This window comes from Tamandua tetradactyla, chromosome 1 (assembly GCF_023851605.1).
Source record: "Tamandua tetradactyla isolate mTamTet1 chromosome 1, mTamTet1.pri, whole genome shotgun sequence".
Lineage (NCBI taxonomy): Eukaryota > Metazoa > Chordata > Mammalia > Pilosa > Myrmecophagidae > Tamandua > Tamandua tetradactyla.
Genome location: NC_135327.1, coordinates 101820349 through 101839769, shown reverse-complemented (window position 1 = coordinate 101839769; position 19421 = coordinate 101820349). Strand labels below are relative to the sequence as shown.

Below are 19421 nucleotides of genomic sequence, written 5' to 3'. Positions count from 1 at the left end.
GACCTAATTCATTTTTGGCCTACAGTTTATTTCTTTAGTTACGTTAAAAACCCACCAGGGTTGGTCCCAATCCCTTCATACTCAGCCCTGAAGTCCTTTCTGCCTCTGCTTCCCTCTGCTCTGATTCACAGAAATTGGTTTATGGTTTTGCTTCCCTTCTATAATACTTTGAGCTTTTACTTATTTTACATACGCATTTATTATTTTATGTATTTATAACCCCCTTAGGGTGACAGCTCCACCTCACACCCCTCGGTAACCCAAGCCACTCAATAGTACCCCACCGTTGGCACGCCCAGACGTTTGTGGTGTTGATGATGGCAACAGGATCACAAATGCCTCTACTGACCCAAGAACCATGGTGTTGCTATCATCTGAGCATTAAGTGGTCACAAGTGCCCTAGCAAAAGTAAGGTTGCTGCTAGGAATAAAACGTTAATGGAGATTTAATGGCACAGTGGAGTCAGTAAATTCATCTACAGAGGTGGTGGCTTTTGCAGTTTACAGTTGTATTAGGAAAAATAAAAAGCATTATGTTTTAAAAATCTCATTATGACCTTTCCATGTTTTCTCTACTGCAATAAGACTCCTACCCTGAAAGGTTTAATTTCCCACAGTAGCTTTGTGTGCATGTGTGTGTGTGTGCATGTGCACACATTATAAAATACTGCTCCCTACTCCATTTCTGTCTTTAGTGAATGATGTGGGGACACATGACTGGCTTGGTGAAATTGGGTACTTAGCATTACTAAGACCAGATGCCCACTAAATAGAATGCCAAAGAAAAATGTTGGCACCTTGTTCTTTTGGAGAGAGTCTGAATCTGATGATTCCAGGACAAGCTGGTTTGAGTCTGGGGGAAGTCACAGTCCATAAGCCCTCTGAATCTAGCCGACCAGGCAGAAGCTATTAAATAGGAACTGCTAGAATTTGCAGCCCAGCCATTTCTGTGCCATGGAGTACAAGAAACCTCTCGTTTTATTCAAATGCCTAGCTGAGATCAGCCTCTCTGAGGAAATGAGAGTGGAAGTTTTGATGGGAAAAAGGGAAGGGAAATTTTGAAATAGCGGGGTATTGAAGTGTTAATGGGATGGGGAAGGGGATGATCCAAAGCCCAAGAGCATACTGGAAGGGGTGCTGTCAGAGTCAGATAAAGGGGAACGCAGAAGGACACTAGAGAGTGGTCCCAGAAGAAAGAGGTAAAGGGTAAGTTTGGGCATAATCAGTCTTGGATAATGAAGAAATGGGAGACAGAATTGCAGACCATTTAGAAAAATTTATTAGGGAGAAAAGGAGAAACCAAAAGGCAGATGGAGGGAGAAGTCAGGTCCAGTAAACCTACCATTATCCCTCCTTATCGTCCAGCTTTGTGGGATGGGGCCTTTCCATGTAATTATGTATTAAAGTGACGTGATGAGGGGTGATCCATATTGGACATTGGCAATGAGAGGACTGTGTTAAGGTGCTCCATGGTGAAGGATATTGAGAATCCAGGACAAATGGGGATTGTTGCTGGCATGGATCCAAGGAGTAGCAAAAAGGAGGATGCTCTGGTCTCAAAGGTGCTGGAATATGAAGCCCGGATTCAGGGAGAAGGATGTAAAGGAAGGATGGAGAACCGACTCAGGGAGAGGATGCCTAGACACCCTTGGAAAGTGGCTTTGCTATGAAAGTTCAGTAAAGAAAGGTGTAGACCCTCCTCTGGACCTGGGCACACAGGTATTGACTCCAGTAGGCTTGTCCTGCCACATGAGGGGATGAGCCTGACTGGCTTTCCAGTGACTGAAAGCCCAAATGGTAGCGTTCCAGTGGTTTTGGTTTATTTTAGTAGGTTTGTTGGTTGGCTTTTGTTGTTCTTGTTGTATGTGCTTGTTTTGCCAAATGATTTTTTGTGACATATTTGGAAACTAAAAGGATTTACTAAAGAGAAAGCATTTGAAGAAGGTGTAGAAGATGTTAAGTATATGGGAGTTCTCTCAGGAAGCAGAAGGGGATGGGATTAAGGGCACTGCAATAAAGAGGAAGGAAACAAAGGACACTGTGCAGACAGGTGGATGCTGAGGTGGTCTGCCACTCTACAGAATCTACTTACCGGATCTGAACTTGGCACTGATCTTAAGCTCGGCATAGACAGAAGCCTGGGTTGGGGGCTTGAAGAAAAGTCAAATGTTTAGAATAGCTTTTGTTTCAGTGAGCAACAAACTAGAGAATAGAGCTAGTGAGAGTATGGTAGAAATTCGTCAGAAGGAATTTGTAGTGGAACTTTAATGTTTGCAGAGTTAGCTATCCCATATTAAGGAACTGAGAGAAATGGAAAAAAAAACAAACAAACCAAACAAACCCCCGAAAGGCTTTACCAAAATAGCAGGGACTAGGAAAAAAGGCATAGCATACAAGGATATGCCACACATTTCCAGGCTCCTCTTTGCCTTAGGGTTTCCTCATTTTGTTAACAAGAACGCAGTTGCTGAATTCCGAGAAGTGGAAAAGAAAAGCCAAATTTGCAGTTGAGTGGAACCCTAAAGTACCACTACAATACAGGGGCCTATTTCTAGCAACAAAGGCCGATGCATATTAATTCATTCAGCCGGCTCCATTGTTTATAATTCTTGCTTACATTTGCTGTCATGCATTAGAGTTAAAATTTATACCCTTTTTTGGATGCAAAAAGTTATTTTTATTTATCCTTCTTTGTTAGCTGTTTCACTTCACAATAATTAATCAAATCACCAAAGCAGCATCGAATTGGGGAGTGACGATATATTTGCATTATTCGGCTTTTCTCATAGGGCATCTCATATGGGCCCTCTTATTTTATGACAGGTTGCAATTTTCTTGTAATGTTAGATGAGGTTCATCTTGATAATTATGCTAAATTACGCAGCCCTACACATTACAGAAATGTATGTTAAGATACATTAACTAACATTGAGAATTTTAATTAGGTTCTACATAGCACAGAAATACATGTTAAACATGAATTCATCAGAAAGTCACAGTTTGAATGTAATTCCACACAATTAAAAAAAAAACATTAAAGCCCCCACTTCCCAGCCTTTTCATGGACATGGAATTTTATAATGGGTGTTAAAGCCATGCGTCAAAGGGAAAAAGCATGTTTAGCTATGAAGTCATCTCAGATTTTTTCCTCTTTCTCTCTTCTGTCCTGTGCCATTTCTCTCTTCCCTTGATGCTTGAGTCTCAGAAATAGAGAAAATGGACAGAAAAGTAACTTGACATTTCCTGTGAAATCTTAGTGGAAAGGGTTGAGAAAGGAAAATAAATAAACAGAGAGCTGTAGTACTGTGCAGACAGCTGGTGTTTTCTGTGTTGCAGAAGGGTGCTTTGCCTTTTTCTGAGGGTGTGGGGATCCTCGTGTCCATAAAAGAGGGTGTTATGGATTGAATTGTGTCCCCCCAGAAGACATGCTCATTTCCTAACCCCTGGTTCTGTGGATGTGAGCCCACTAGTTAATAGGATCTTGGAAGTTGCTATTAAAGTGAAGCCAAAGGAAACTGGTCCACACCAATATAATAGGAGCACTTCTAAGGAGAGGAAATTTAGACAGAGATAATCAGACAGATGATTGATACAGAGACAGAGAGACAGAGAGAGACGAAGATGGTCATGTGGCCAAGGCAGAGATGGAGTTACGCCACAAGCCAAGGAACATCAGGGATTGCAGGTCACCCCCAGAACCCTACACACTTGAGAGGAAGCCTGGCCCTGCCTTCACCTTGATTTTGGCCTTCTAGCCTCCAGAACTGGGAGACAAGAAGTTTCTTTTGTTTATTCCAATGAATCTACTGGTATTTTGTTATAGCAGCCCTTGCAGACTTAAGTCAGAGGGAGACTCAAAAGACTGCAGCCCCATCCATCCCCGAGGGTCCCAGAAGAGTGAACCTGGGTCAGGGTCTGTCACGGGCGGGCGGGCTGCAATGGAAGGGCTATTGCTATGCATGGCCTGGCCCCATTCCAGCAGCAGGGGACCATCTGGGACCGAGGCACTGAATTTAGAGGGGGCCTCAGTTTAAAACAATGACTAAAGAGTTAGCAACATTCTCAGCCTCTGTAACCATTTTGTGTTTTGTTTGCAGGAAGCTGAAACCAACTCTGGTGGCACCCCCTGCTTCCTCTCACAAACATGGGGACTTATTGAAAGCATATTAAGGAAGCTCACAGTATCCATGGGGAGCTGAAAAAACAATCTTAGGGGCTACAGGGGACCCCCTTCTCCCAGGACTCTGGACCTTCACCTGCAGAATGGGGTTCATGGACTTGCTCTCTGGAGCCCCAACATTGATGAGGTTCAGCTCTAACCTTTCATTGTCCAAGTTCCTTAGATGATGCCCACATTCCAGGCTCAGCTGCAGTCAGGTGTCCACCCTTCTACCAGTCAGCTGTGGCCAGGGGCACAGCACAGGCTGGGCATGGGGGCCCGTTCCTGGGCTAGCGCTTCCCAGAGGAGGAGTTTTCATTGGAGCCAGTGAGTCTCTCATCAAGGTCTTCTAGAGCATTTGCTGTTCTCCATTCCCCTCTTGTGACAAGGTCTCTCCAACCTGAGGACTGTTCAATTGGCAGCTAAAGACCCAAGGTCAAGAGCTGGGAGCTGCCAGCCTGGGACCTTGTTCCTCCTTCTCTTGTTCCTGACCTGCACGCCTATTGATTTTAAGGCACACAGTGCTATTTGTCCTGGGTCTAAAATTGCTAGTTACAGAGTTATATAATTTTCATGAAAACGGTCTATCTCTGAGAGCCACACTTGACCATGGATTCCTTGCTGCCTTCATCTTCTAAAATCAATATTAGTGCTTTATTGCTTTTCTCCTCTCTTTTAATGGCTTTCCACTGCTTTCAGAATAAAACCCACACATTGCATAGGTTATAAGCCCCTCATTATCTGGCCCTTTCCTGTGTTTTAAGCCTTGCTTCTTGCCAGAACTCCACCCAACACTGAGCTTCTTGTTGTGGTTTTCTGGACTTGCCTGGTAATTTATGTTCCTCTGTCTTTGCAACATTATTCCTCTCCCTGATATAGTGCCCCTCCCCCTCCCCATTCTACCCAGGTGAGCACAAATGCATTTTCCAAGAGTCCATGTAAGTTTTCCCTTCTGGGAGACATCCTTGACCTCCCCATAGCTCTCACTGAAAATGCAGTACATACTTCTCTATGCAACCACTGGGAATATATATATTTAATCCATGTTCCCCTTCGAGACCATGAGCTCCGAAGGGCAGGAGTTATGTCTTAGTCATCTCTCACCTGTGAATGTCTGGCACAGGCCCTCAAAACTTGTAGGTGGGAGATTCAGAGAGAGCAGAAAATGCTGCAGCATCCCGAAGCAGAGTCCACCAGCCAGTGACCTTTGGAGATGAAGAAGGAAAATGCCTCCCAGGGAACTTCATGAAACCGGAAGCCTGGAGAGAAAGTTAGCAAATGACACCGTGTTCGCCACGTGCCCTTCCAGCCGAGAGAGAAGCCCTGACTGTGTTCACCATGTGCCCTCTCACTTGAGAGAGAAACCCTGAACTTTATCGGGCTTCTTGAACCAAGGTATCTTTTCCTGGATGCCTTTGATTGGACATTTCTATAGACTTGTTTTAATTGGGACATTCTCTCAGCCTTAGAATTATAAACTAGCAACTCATTAAATTCTCCTTTTTAATAGCCATTCTGTTTCTGGTATATTGCATTTCAGCAGCTAGCAAACTAGAACAGATTTTGGTACCAGAGAGTGGGGTGCTGCTGCAGTTTTCAGTTACCAAACATTTTGGAATGGCTTTTTAAATGGATAAAGGGAAGATTCTGGAAGAGTTGTGAGAACTTTGATAGAGAAGGCCTAGTATGCTTTGGAGAGACTGTTGGCAGAAATGTGGACTCTAAAGACACTTCTGATAAAGCCTTAGACAGAAATGCGGCTTGTGTTATTATAGACTGGAAGGAAGACGAGCCTTGTTTTAAAATGGCAGATAATCTGGCAAAATTGACTAGTGGTTTTGGCTGGAAAGCAGATTTTGAAAACCATGAACTTGGATATTTAGCAGAAGAGATCTCCAAATTAAATGTGGAAAGTGCAGCCTGGTTTCTCCTTGCAGCTTATAGTGAAATGCGGCAGGAGAGAGATAAGCTGAAAAGTAAACTCTTGGGTACAAAAAAACCCAGAAATTGATGTCCTAGAAAATTCTGGGCTTCCAGGAAAGAGACCCAAGAGAACAGTGCCCTGTGCGAGGATTTAACCAAATGTGGAACCAGTCAGCCACTTCAGAGAAAGTCAGGATCGGACATGGAGTTATCCAGGAAGGATTTGTGGAAACTCCTTATGTCTGATGGGCATGATCCAAGGCTACTGCATAGAAAGCCAATGAGTGCTGTGGGACCTGTATAAACAGAGCTGCTGCCAGTCTGGAGTGGGGAGTTCAGAGAAGGGACACATTGGAGGAAAAATAACTTCAGAGGCAAAACCATGGAGGTTGAGGTCTGAAGTCAAGAAGCCTCAGGCAAGGAGAGTGGACCCACCCAAGAACGTGGGGAGGGTGAGTTTGCCCCAAAGGCAGAGGATGGGCCTTCCACCTTATTGCAGTGGAAGAGTCATGCCGCCTCAGGCCTTGGAGAGAGTGAAGCACGTTCCTTGGGGTTTGGGGAGAGCCTGGCTGCCACCACATGGAGGGGTTGAGCGTGTGCCCCGGAGATGGCAGAGAGCCCAGGTGCAGCCCTGATGCTTGGAGAGGGTGGAGCGCAGAAAAAGGTGGTCTTCCCAAAAATCCCCCAAGGTTGCGTTTGAAGAGAGGCAGGCCTCTGCTTAGGCCCTTGGAAAGGGTGCGACTGCTGCTTTCAGAGGCCCCCGAGGATAAATGATTCTCAGACTTTGAAATCTAATGGACTTTGCCCTGAAGGGTTTCAAAACTGCTTGGGTCCGGTGATCCCTGTGTTCCTTCCTCCCTATGGAAATGTGTATATGTATCCCATGACTATTCCTCCTTTATATGTCGGCAGCAAATAACTTGTTATGAGTTTTCAAAGGTCCAGAGCAAATGGAGAGAATTTTGCCTTAGGACAGACCATGCCTGTAACTGACTTGATGAGATTTTATACTGTCTCTAATTTTGTACTTCATTGTATTGCTACTGAAAGGTTTAAGGTTTCTGATATTGTTATGAAATTAGTGTATTTTGTATATGGGAAAAAACATGTCTTTTTTAGGGGCCAGAGGGTGGAATGTCCTGGTTTGAAAGGAAGTATGCCCCTAGAAAAGCCATGTTTTCTCAAAATATCATTTCATAAAGGTAGAATAATCTCTAGTCAATACTGCATGTTTGAAACTGTAATCAGATCATCTCCCTGGATGATGTGATTTAGTCAAGAGTGGTTGTTAAACTGGATTAAGGACGATATGGCTCCACCCATTTGGGTGGGTCTTGATTGGTTTATTGGAATCCTATAAAAGAGGAAATATTTTGGAGAATGAGAGATTCAGAGAGAGCAGAAAATGCTGCAGCACCACAAAGCAGAGAGTCCACCAGCCAGTGACCTTTGGAGATGAAGAAGGAAAACGCCTCCCGGGGAACTTCATGAAACTGCAAGCCAGGAGAGAAAGCTAGCAGATGACACTGTGTTCGCCACGTGCCCTTCCAGATGAGAGAGAAGCCCTGACTGTGTTCGCCATGTGCCTTCCCACTTGAGAGAGAAACCCTGAACTTCATCGGCCTTCTTGAACCAAGGTATCTTTCCCTGGATGCCTTTGATTGGACATTTCTATAGACTTGTTTTAATTGAGACATTTTCTCGGTCTTAGAACTATAAACTAGCCACTCATTAAATTCCCCTTTTTAATAGCCAAAAACAAAAAACAAAACAAAAAAAAAAAACTTGTAGGTGCCCCCTAGGATCGGGGTTGCTTGGGCACTGGTGATGGGGGGCACTCAGAGCCGCTCATGTCAACCCAATATACCTGTTAGGATTGGGCCTTCCTAGAACATTTCATCTCAGCAGCCCCCAAACCACTGAATCTCAGGCCACAGAGTCATATGGACAAGAATATCACTTGCTGTATTTTCTCTAAATCAACTAATTTCTGAATCTGATTATCATTCCTGCCAGTGAGGAAATTCCACCTCTTTTCTTTTGTTCTGAGGCCATCTATTAAGCACCTATGATGTACAATGGAATGTGGAAGGTATACCTTGAAAAGCAACTATCTATAGATACAGATATTGTTACACATTTATTTTTCTAGCACCACATTCCACGAAAGGATTCAGGTAGCATACAAAGTTGAATCAGAGAAAGATCTTGGTTTCCAGGAGGGTGGACCCTCCTTCCACTTTCTAGTCCTATTGAAAGTTGGCTCTCTTCAGAGGATACTCCTTCTCTGGTCTTCCTCCTGCACAGACTGCCTATTATTTCAGATCTCCCTCGATTCCTGACTGCACAGCATAATTTTCAGGCTCATATACAATTTCTCATCTAAGATTTATAGTAATCAGTTCTGCCCAGTCACGCCCCCGTGTTGAGGGCAGACTGAGGTAACCATCCTCCATCCCAAGTCCTGCCTCTGTCCAGGGTGACTTCCAGTGCCCTTGGGGAAGGTGCCCACAATACCACGTGCCTGTGATACCTGGCACATGGCAGGAGCCCCAGGCCATCTCCCAGGCAAGTGCTTGCTGACACTTAATTCTGGAAGGAGTTTAGTTGGAGGAGAAACCACTCAGGAAGCCATTGAGGGTGTCCGGATAACTGGCAACGAAGGCCTGAAGTTGGATACTAACCAGAGCCTTCAATCCTGTTTTATATCTGTATTAAGCATGTACACGTGTGTATGTCTATGTATATGTACATATGTATGCTTGTATTTATATGCACAAACACATACATATTTTTACGCTGCACAAAATGATGCTATCATTTAGGATAAGGGGTAATAATTTGGTGCAAAATTTTTGTTTGCTTTCAAAAGAGAAAAGCTATAGATTTTCTATTAACTGCCTCTTTCAAAGAGATCGTATCACCAAGAACATCATTTTTTCTTTCTATGTTTAATGAGGGTTAATCTTGTTTCATTCATTTGGTTTCATTCCTCCTGGACAGAGGAGCCCAGATTACAGACCGGGAGAATTGCACAGCTTTTAACGCAGCTTTTAACTGATTTTCTCACTACAGTATTTAGGTAAACTTTAGGATTCACTAAATTAAAAAAACTATGAAACTGTTAACTTGATTTTGTTTTTCATGAGACTCACTTGGGACACTTTGGAGCCAAGTCTTAAGAAATGATATTATCAGACTAAGTGTGCAGTGTGGCAAATTTAAGATGTTCTCATCCCATTGTCAGTACCTTTAGAATTATAAATCATATTGTCCTTTGTTTCTTATTAGTTTTCTGAACTTGAGAATGGTTGTTACTATCAAAAAGGAGGGAAAAGTTTAAATCTTGCAACACCATAAGTCTTGTTTTAGCCAAAGTAGGAATTTGTTAGATGAATGAAAGAAGAAAAAATAAGAACGGGGGTATTTGAGAACAGAAACAGGTGTTTGTTAGGTTAGAGCTGGTTAATAGTTAAGAGGCCCTAATTTAACTACATTAAAAACTCTCCCTATGACTAAAGATCTCATCCACAATTTTACTCTCAAAGTTCATGCCGAGAAGGTCACAAAGAGGTAGAGATTAGTCTTACTTTGACACGGTGGGATCCCACCTTCCCATCCCCTCCAAAGTTTGGTAGAAGTGCAAGTTTGGAAATGGAAAACTGCTTCTGAATGCTGTTTTATACAAAATTTAAATTTGTCTCCATATATTTTGCAACAAGTGGTAAAATTGCTTGCTATTTTCATTTAAAATTTTGCTGTCATTTAGAGTGCTAATTCTGCCTAGATATTTTAAGGAGCAGTTTAGAATATAAATTTTTAAATGGTGAAGACAAAAGTTGGCAGCTTTTCCAGAAAGCCTCTGGGCTTTACCTGGAGAAGGTAGAATTAAGTTTTTGCTGCTGATTTATCCAAGTATCTGCTAATATAGCATAGCACATTGCAATAATGTTTAATGCTGGGGTAGAAAGTAAATAAAGAGATCAGAAAACGAAGGGATGGGCTACACTTCATCCTGCAGAAGAACTACAAACTTCCCATTTTGTCTTTTATTTCTTATTATGTTTCATGATATAGAAAATTTGCTTTAGTTTAAACTTGAGTTTATAGAAGATGTTTTTGAGAACATTGCAGAAAAGTCTTAAAAATAAGGCACCTAAGTATAATGGGCTATCCTGGATTAGATCCCAAAGCAGAAAAAGTGCATTCATGTAAAAACAGGGTGAAATGTCAATCAAGTCTGGAGTCTAGTTGATAGTAATGCTCACTGTTGTACAGGTTTTGACAACTCTACCACAGTAAGGAAAGAGGATAACATCAGGGAAAACCGGAACTGAGTGAGGGGTCCACAGGAACTCTCTGCAATATCTTTATAACGTTTCTGTAAATCTAACAATATTACAAAATACAAAGTTTATTCTAAAAAATCCATAACAATTTTCAAGAACCTGTGCGATTTTTACACGTTCCTTTAACAGTAAATGAACACCACTTAGCCGTGATGCTCAGAAGTGCTCAGAAGATTAAAACTCTAGAATCCAAGTATAACCCAAGACCTTCCTCTGGAAGGATTTGTGAACCCCACCTGGTGGTGTGGCCTCAGGATGACTGACTTTTCTGACTGACCTCAGGATGTAAATCTAACCCAACAATCAAAATGTATATCCCTTCCTTCTTCATTTGAGGTCAGAACATGACTTTCCTTTTACCCAGGGAAGAGGCTGGTTGCAATTACTAATTACGCTGGCAGAAGCCACATGGGTCACACAAAGATCCAGGAATGGAGCTCTAGTTTCTTGACTCCTAAAATTCCATAGGGTTCCACTTTCCTTTGTTGTACTCAATTTGAGGAGTGCTTTCCCCGCCTCCACGCTAGTCGGGCTTCACACTGAAACTAGCCCTAGAACTATGGATATAGACGGAAAGGAAGAAAAGCCCAGCGTCTGCTTCTGAAGCTCTTACTATGTCATAGAGACAACAGCAGCTAAAGCAAGGCGATGAACAGAGTGAGTGACACACATGGGAAGCATGGTGAGGCTTAAGAAGAAAAAGGAATTCCATTTCCCGGTGAGCTGCTTAGCCATCATAAGCGTCCTTAATTGATCCTGGGCTTCTTGCTGGATTGAGGGCTTTGACTTTTGAACAAGCATCCGTTCTGCCATGAGCATCGAAAATGATGTTCTTCTCTCATGGTCCATACAACCTTGTGTGCCTTACTTTCCTAGGACGGCTGTAACAAAGGATCACAAACTTGATAGCTTAAGACAACAGAAATGCATTCTCTCACCCGTCTGGAGGTAAGAAGTCTGAAATCGCGGTGTCCCTGGGCTCTGAACACATAGGGCAGAATCCTACCGTGCTTCTTACCAGCTTCTGGTGGTCTGCCGGCAATCCTTGGCTTCCTTGGCTTAGGGCAGCATAACTCTCTGCCTCTGTTGTCACGTTGCTTTCTTCCTCCGGTCTGTGTGTCTCTGATTAGGTGCAACCTACATCAGTTTGGCCTAATCATAACTAATCACATCCCAAAGACTCTATTTCCAAATAAGATCACATTCGGAGGGCCAGGGGTTAGGACTTGAACATACGTTTTGGGGGAACATGAGTCAACCCATAGCACGCTGCCTCAAGCCACGGAGAACAGAAGAGGAAAAGCTGAGCCACAGCCTAAAGCACCCACGTATGGTGCTCAGTGTCCTCGCCCAGTGCCCATCCCCACCCTTCTTGAGGGCTCTGACCCAATGCCCTGTTTTAGTTTGCTAAAACTGCCAGAATGCAATATACCAGAAACGGCATGGCTTTTAAAAAGGGGAGTTTATGAAGTTGCAAGTTTACAGTTGTAAGGCCATGAAAATGTCCAAATTAAGGCATCCGGGGAAAGATAACTTGATTCAAGAAAGGTGGATGGATCTAGACCACTTCTGTCAGCAGGAAAGGCACATGGCATCTTCTAGCTTTCTCTCTTGCTTCTCATCTCATAAGGATTCCCCAGGGGTGTTCTCCTTTTGCATCTCCAAAGATCTCTGGCTGTGTGGCTCTCTCAGCTTTAAAGCAGCTTCCAAAATGGTTCCATCTTAAAGGGCTCCAGTAAGCAACCCCACCTTGGATGGGTGGAGACACATCTCCATGGAAACCATCTAATCAAAAGTTACCACCCACAACTGGGTGGCTCACATCTCCATGGAAACAATCAAGAAGATCCCACCCAGAAATATTGAACAAGGAATAAAGAACCTGGCTTTTCTGGGGTACACAACATATTCAAACCAGGAAAACACTGCTGTCCTGCAGGTGAGAGCTCCCCAGTTCACCTCTGCTCTGCCCAGTTGGCCCTCTTGCTCAGAAAACCTACAATTCTTTAGTGGCTAGATATGTGCGATTTAATAACATCATTTAAAAGAGGCTAAGGGATTTTTTTTTCCCCTTTTACTGAAGTTAAAAAAAATAACGGACAGTAGTTTCTGTGGAAAACTAAAACGGGTCTGTGAATGAAGATGCAGCATCCTGGACCTTCACTCAAAGATGAAGGAACCATTAGACAAAATTATAGTGGAGGCCTAAACTTTGCTTTTATTTATTCTTTTCTTGTTGAGGTGCTATACAGTAAAAGAAATTATCTTGTTCTTCTCCCACAAAATTTTAGACTATAAATTTAGACATTTATAGTGGCATGGCTGCAGCCTTAGGGCGGGTTAACACCACGTCATCTGGCTGAGCAGCAAGAACTGAGAGGCTGATCATTTAACTACATTTCCTGTGAGGCTTTTTTCTTAGTAGGATGACTCAGTCCCACACAAATCCACAGTAGGGGTACCTAACTTGGGACAATTATATTGAATCATGTGCCTTCCCCAAACAATTTACTCTGTGGGGAAGCCCCCAACTTCTGCCTACCATTCTTTCACAGAAGCCCTATTTTATTTTCTTTGCCTCAGTGGGAGAGGAAAGAGAGGAAATGGATGTTATCACTGTTGTGCTCAGAAAGAGCAATATATGCTAGATACGTTCGATTTAATGACATCATTTAAAAGAGACTAAGGGATTTTTCCCCCTTTTAAAATCAGAAGACTGCATGGAGTATGTGTATTAATACAGAGGCGTAAAGAGTAAATGAACTGGGATGAAGTAACTTAAGGAGCATGAAGTGGGGACAAAGGCTCCTGATGGGGGTGGGGACAAAAGGGAAGGGAGGGAGGAGAGGTGGGGAAGTGCTGCTGTCATTAGGAATCCTTCGGATGCAGTGAAGGTGGTACCAGTCGTTGCAGATCTTATGACCAGGAATTAAGTGATGTACATGCAGCACTCACTTAATTTGCCTAATTAGAATTCCTTCATTCCCGCCCCACAGGGCTTTGTTACAAATGCTTCCGCGGCTCAGTCCACTGGGCGTAGGCTGGAAGCGCCACTCTGAAGCGGCTTGTGGGGAAATTTGCATATCACATCTCCCCCACCAAATTATTAATTGGCTCCTGGGGAGGCACTGGTTTCTGTGGTTCTGGTTAATTACTATTCATGTCAAGGTTAAACATCTGCTGGTGGTAAGTGGCGGTACCTGCTCACCCGTCTGCACTCGCTGCTGTCAGCATCATGTTTACATTCACAGCTAGGTGGTTCCCGTCAACACATCCTTTCCATGAAAACAACAGCAAATGTCGCGGTGACACTGTTTGTGCTGATCCCCGAAGGCTGTGTGAGTGGAGTGTAAACACGGAGTGGAGGAAGCCTGGGGGGTGTAGCCGGTTGTGTGCAGAGCCGCACACAGTGTCAGGCTGCGGGACCGTTCACCAAGGAGGAAACTGTGCTCTCAGCTGTGCCTGCAATGGACCCCCTTCCTTCCCTCCTTGCTGAGGGCGCGGCATTTCTGCCTAGGAACTGAAAAAGAGTCTAAGCTCATCTGAGCCGCTCCTCAAATTTGAGAAGCACCTTGGGTTTCTAGGAAATGAGATGATTCCTTCTTCCAACCCCAGCAATCCCACCAGATTAAAAGATTTTGCCTTGCAGTTTATGCTAAGATTTGAGATTTGTCTTGCTACTTTGTACAGCTAATTTGCTGATCGGTTTTCATTTAATATGTGCCAATAACATTGATTTAAAGGCTGAGCTTTTAGAAGGCAGCAGCAATCCCCGTTAAACTGGATGGTTATGATGGGGCAGTAGCGTGAGCATCTGGATGTTGCTGATTTTGATGCGACCCTTACATTTCATTTGAAATATTCCTTTGTCTTTCAGGAATTATATGCAGCTTCCTTGAATGGGAGTGCTAGGCTGGTTGGGTTAATGAACAGTTTACTTCAACTCTTCTCCAAGGCTAGTACACCTTGTGCATACTAAGATATGAAGGCAATTGAAAAACCATGTGGCTAGAGAAATAACAAACTGAGCAGCAAGGCAACAAAAGAGGTTATTTGAGGGTCTTAGAATTAGAATTTGGAGCACACAGATTCAAGAAACAACCCAAATTGTGTCCTGATTTGGGGCTTCCAAGCAAGGGATTTTTAAGTAAAAGAAGAAGATTACATAACTTGTAAAGAATTATGGCTGGTGGCTATTTGGGGGCATTCCAAATGTCCTTTATCTAAGACAGTTCACTTGTTTCTTAATCATGTAGTTGGTTCACTGAGTCCAGAAGTCCATGGAAACACTGTAGCTTTTGGTTTTGCATACCTTGGCAGTATGTGGTATCTGGTGGAAAGGGCATAAGAGTAACTTCCTGAATGGCTTCCAGATTCCATTTTAATCTCTTAGCCATAGTAAAGCAATTTTGTCTTATCTCTTTTCTCAACCACATTTCACTTTTCATAGCCCATGTTCGATTTAGCCTCCCAGGGATAAATCAATTTCAATAGCAAGAAGAGATGGAAAGAAAGAAATCAACCTAAAGAAAAAAGTCAAAAGGGATCAAAATAGTTTAGAACACAGGTTAGCAAAATACAATATACAGGTCGAATCCAACCCATGGTTTCTGTAAATAAAGTGTTTTAGAATGCCAACATGTTCATTCATGTAGGTATTGGTCTCTGGCTGCTTTCGTCTAACAGCAGAAATAAGTAGTTGGATAGAGACAGTATGATCTGCAAAGCCAAAAATATTACTATCTGTCCCTTTATAAAAAAAAAGTTTGCTAACCCCTAGTATGGAATGTCATACTCCCAAAACATGAAGAGAATACAATTAAATAAAAACGAAATGGAAAAAAAAACCCAAACCCTCATGATAGATTAGGAAGCAAGGGGCAATGTAACAAGCTAAATAGATGAATATAAATAGCAATTAGGGGTTCATTTCCGGTGCCTGCCCATGCAAAAAATACATATATAGCAATTAGGACATAGATACAGAGGTTGGTAAATGGCTAATACAGGTGGAACTTTTGTTGATAGGAGTATATTGGAAGGAAACTAAAGAACATTTAACTGAATGAATGGGAAATTTGGACAGGAATTTTGTTTCAATGACTAATGTAATATTGTTACTTTCTCAAATCAGAGTGTTACAAACTCAAATATCTACAGCAAAGACACAGGTAATGTGTGGGAAACTGGCTGGGGAAGAGCACATATTCTGCCTAAATGGGCAGGTATTGCTCAGCTCCAGCCAATGCTCGTCAGCCCTGCTGAGTTCAAGAAAAAAGCCAGAAATCTGGACTCTTGCATGTACTCTCCCGATTTTTAAAATTAAATGACAATCTTACAGAGCAATAGGAGTACAGTTTGTGCTATATATATTTTTTATAAAAGAAAATAAAATGTTTTCCTCACTTTCTTTAACAAACATGAGGGCATTTCCTTTCGAAGTGCTTGAGCTTTAGATTTGCTCAGTTGCAATATTTTCCCCAAGCTTTTCCAAATTTAGCCAAATGGATTAATCATTGGGATATCAGGTAAGCCCCATCAGTCCTTCAGTTCAGTCAGGTGTAATGTAATGTGGCATGATGCATAAAACTCAGGGAATGTTGACTGATGAGATTTAATTGCACTTTATGCTTTCACGTGAACAAATAGTATACACACATATTTATTTATTTAGTATACATATGCACATGCGTATGTGTATATATATGTATACACTTACACATATACTTTTTTTTAATTGAAAGCAAGGAAGGCAGCAAGAGTGTATTATAGGGAGTCTCTAGACTCCCCACATTGACATGCCAGCAGAAAACCCTAAGTGAAATCAAACGATGACATCTCTTGTGATCAGGTTGGTGCAAGAAATTGTAAATTTTTTTTTTACTTGTTTTGTTAAAGCAACTTTCACTGTGTGTCACATCTTTTTTTAATGTAGTTAAGCTGCTTTAAAATTATCATTTTCTAGGACAAATGAGTGGATAGAGAACGAGAAAAAGTTGCTTAGATCCAAGCTCCTTGTTAAAGGCAGAGCTGCAATCAGAGGATACTATCTCCAGGGCTCTGTAAAAATCTAGATTTAAGTTCCTGGTGGCCTCTGTTTCTATAAAAGCTCACCCTATAGATGGTGTCGGCATTTTATATGCAGTAGAAACTCTTATCAGAGGGACCAATATTTGTTACTTGATCAAAACAGTCAAAGTGGAGAAACATTTTTTAAAAGTTATACTTACCTTAAACATTTTATTTCAATGTAAAGTATACATTCATTTGCCAATCTGATTTTTTGATTAAGGGTCAAGTCCTCTTCTTTGAAAACAGGCCCTCTGATTAGAATTTCTCAACTTATTTTTTTACATAAAACATACCCACAGTGCTTCCTGTATAGTTGTCAACTTGGTTTCCTCAAAGTGGAGGGACAAATTAATGCATGGTCAAAGTGTAGTGTGAAACCAGGAATGAGGCTACAAGCCTCTGGGAACGTTATGTGAAAAAGAATGAACCAGGGTGAGGCTCCCAAGTTTCTGGAAGTAGGTTTTATTAGTCTATGGCCATAGGGCTCAGCCAGTAGCCTCTGAAAGTCTGAGCCCCAGTCCGCAGCTAATATAAGGTATTTACAGACAGATTGGCAGGTAGCATTTTCCTAATATGGCAATTGGTTACACTCAGGGAGGTGATTGGCTGCTGGCAGCATTCCTAATATGGTAACTGGCTACACTTGAGGGAGGTGATTGGCTGCTGTGGTGGGAGGTGATTGGCTGCTGGCTGGTGGCCAGAACCAGGAAGGGTTACAAAACACCAATTGGGGGTGGGGAAGGAGGGTGCTTGCTGCTAGGAGCTTGCTTGCTACAAAAGCAAACTGAATATTTAAGGACTTCTGGATTATGATTATTTCCCCTAATTTCTCATACTTGTCTCAACTACATTCATTTAACAGCAATTTTTTTTTTTTAGCAAACTCATCTTTATTGCCTTCTCAGAGCATTTAGCTTTCAGTTTCACAAAAACCACAACTCTCTTTATTCCCACACTCATTTTCCACTACTCTGCATCATAATTTAATTACAACAGCAACAACTGTTATAAACAGGTTTGGGAACAAATACGGCCAGCTCTCGGTACGTATTGAACTCAGCTGGGAAGAGAGGATGTGTGAGATACAGCAGAGAGAAACCCACTACCTGGAAGTGTTCGGTGTCCAGTGTTGATGATTTACAAGAGGGCATGAAGGCTGCACCACAGCCGGTTGGTCTCAGGGCCTACAGCAGCTGCCGCAGGGGAGAAGCGCGCCGCAGAGAAGGGTCTGAGGCTGGGAAGTGAAAGAACCAGAGGCTGAAGCAAGCCAAGGCAACACAACAGCTCAGGCTGAAACAACATTTCCACCTGCAGAGGGCAAGATGTTCAAGATAAAGGAGGCTGCGGCTCTGGGACCCCAGGGCGGTTGTAGCACTGAGGTGGAGAAGGAGACCGAAGGAGCAGCCCATCCTCCAGACCGACTTCCGGCAGAACAGGGAGGAAGTCCTGCACGACCTCCTGGCCACTGTGTGACACGTGCGGCCAGAAATCCAGGAAAACGACCGCATAAACGGGTAGGGGAGACGGAGTGCCTGTTCCGTGATTGGAATTTTAGCTGTCCTCACAGGGAATATGAAACTTTAGCAAAGCTAGAGTTAGATTCTTGTGGAAAGGTATTAAATTATTTCTTTGTGTTATATGATAGTTCCTTTCACTTTTTGGAGAGTAGCAAACCTAGCTACTTTGTCCAGACTTAGAGCTTATCCAAAGATTTCCTCTTCTTACCTTGTATTTCTTATAAATTTAAGGGTTATATGTTGTCTGTTTTCCTTGGTCATTTAGCTCAAGCTACTTTATGGTGATATTGACTTTTTCTTTCTTAGATCTAGTACCCAAAAAACACTTATTTGAGGAAAGAAAGGGATTAAATATTTTACTTTCCTAACTCTATCCCAAAGGTCAGGGGCTTTACCTATGAAAAAGTAATAAATAGTCATTTGTAACCTGTGTAAGGCAGCAGCCAGCCTTAGAATAGTCCTTTCTGCACTCTAAGCCCAACTCTGCAAGTGAAATCATTGCCCTCACCACTACATGGGACATGACATCCAGGGGTGAAAGTCTGCCTGGCAGCGTGGGAGATGACTCCCAGAGATGAGTCTGGCCTTGGTACCATGGGATCAACAATTCCATCCTGAATGGAAAAGAAATGTAACTAATAAAGTATCAGTGGCTGAGAGAATTCAAATAGAGTCGAGAGACTACTCTGAAGGTCACTCTTACTCAAGCTTTAGTTAGACCTTGATACCTATCAGAACTTGTCAACCCCCAACTCAAACCATTCCAACCAATCCTAAAGGACACCTAGGGCAACATATAAGATTCTATAAAGGTTCCATGCACTAGGGTAACTTTCCAAACCATACAACCTCTAGATGGGTCCCCAGAACAGGAAGTCCTGAAACCTAGAAGGCCCAGCCTCTCCAATACATCACCTAGATCCATCTCCCTACCCCATATTATTGACAGCCCCTGCCAACATGAAAAATTTAGAATGGCCATAGTCCAAATACCCTACAGAGTGGGATAGAAAGATCAGAGGTGATGGTGGAGTTACACAGAGAATGTAGGGTTTAACAAACGAGTGTGATTGCTAAATCATTATATTGATATTTTCTTTAGTCTCCGGTATCTTGGAGTACCTAGAAGTAAAATTGTGGAATTGTAACTCATTTAAACTCTGAAATCTGTTCTACAACTAATTGTTGTACTGTGCTTTGAAATTTATTATTATTTTTTTTAGTATATATGTTATTCTTCATAAAAAAGGAAAAGAATGATGGTAAAAAATATTTACTATTCCTTCTAGCCTCCAATGTTCTGGAGCAGCTAAAAGGAAAAATCTGAGATGATGGTATCATGGCCTATGATCATTTCTGGGATCTGTCCTGTAACTACTTGTTGAAGAGTACTTTGAAAAC

General features: G+C 42.4%; 1 protein-coding gene and 1 pseudogene across 1 annotated transcript in view; one reads left to right on the top strand and one right to left on the bottom strand.

Annotated features, from left to right (window-relative positions):
• The window catches only part of CDCA7L (cell division cycle associated 7 like), a 231233-nt gene that overhangs the window by 160621 nt on the left and 51191 nt on the right, over window positions 1-19421 (bottom strand). The window lies entirely within an intron of this gene.
• Window positions 1470-18021, top strand: LOC143681095 (V-type proton ATPase subunit G 1 pseudogene; annotated as a pseudogene).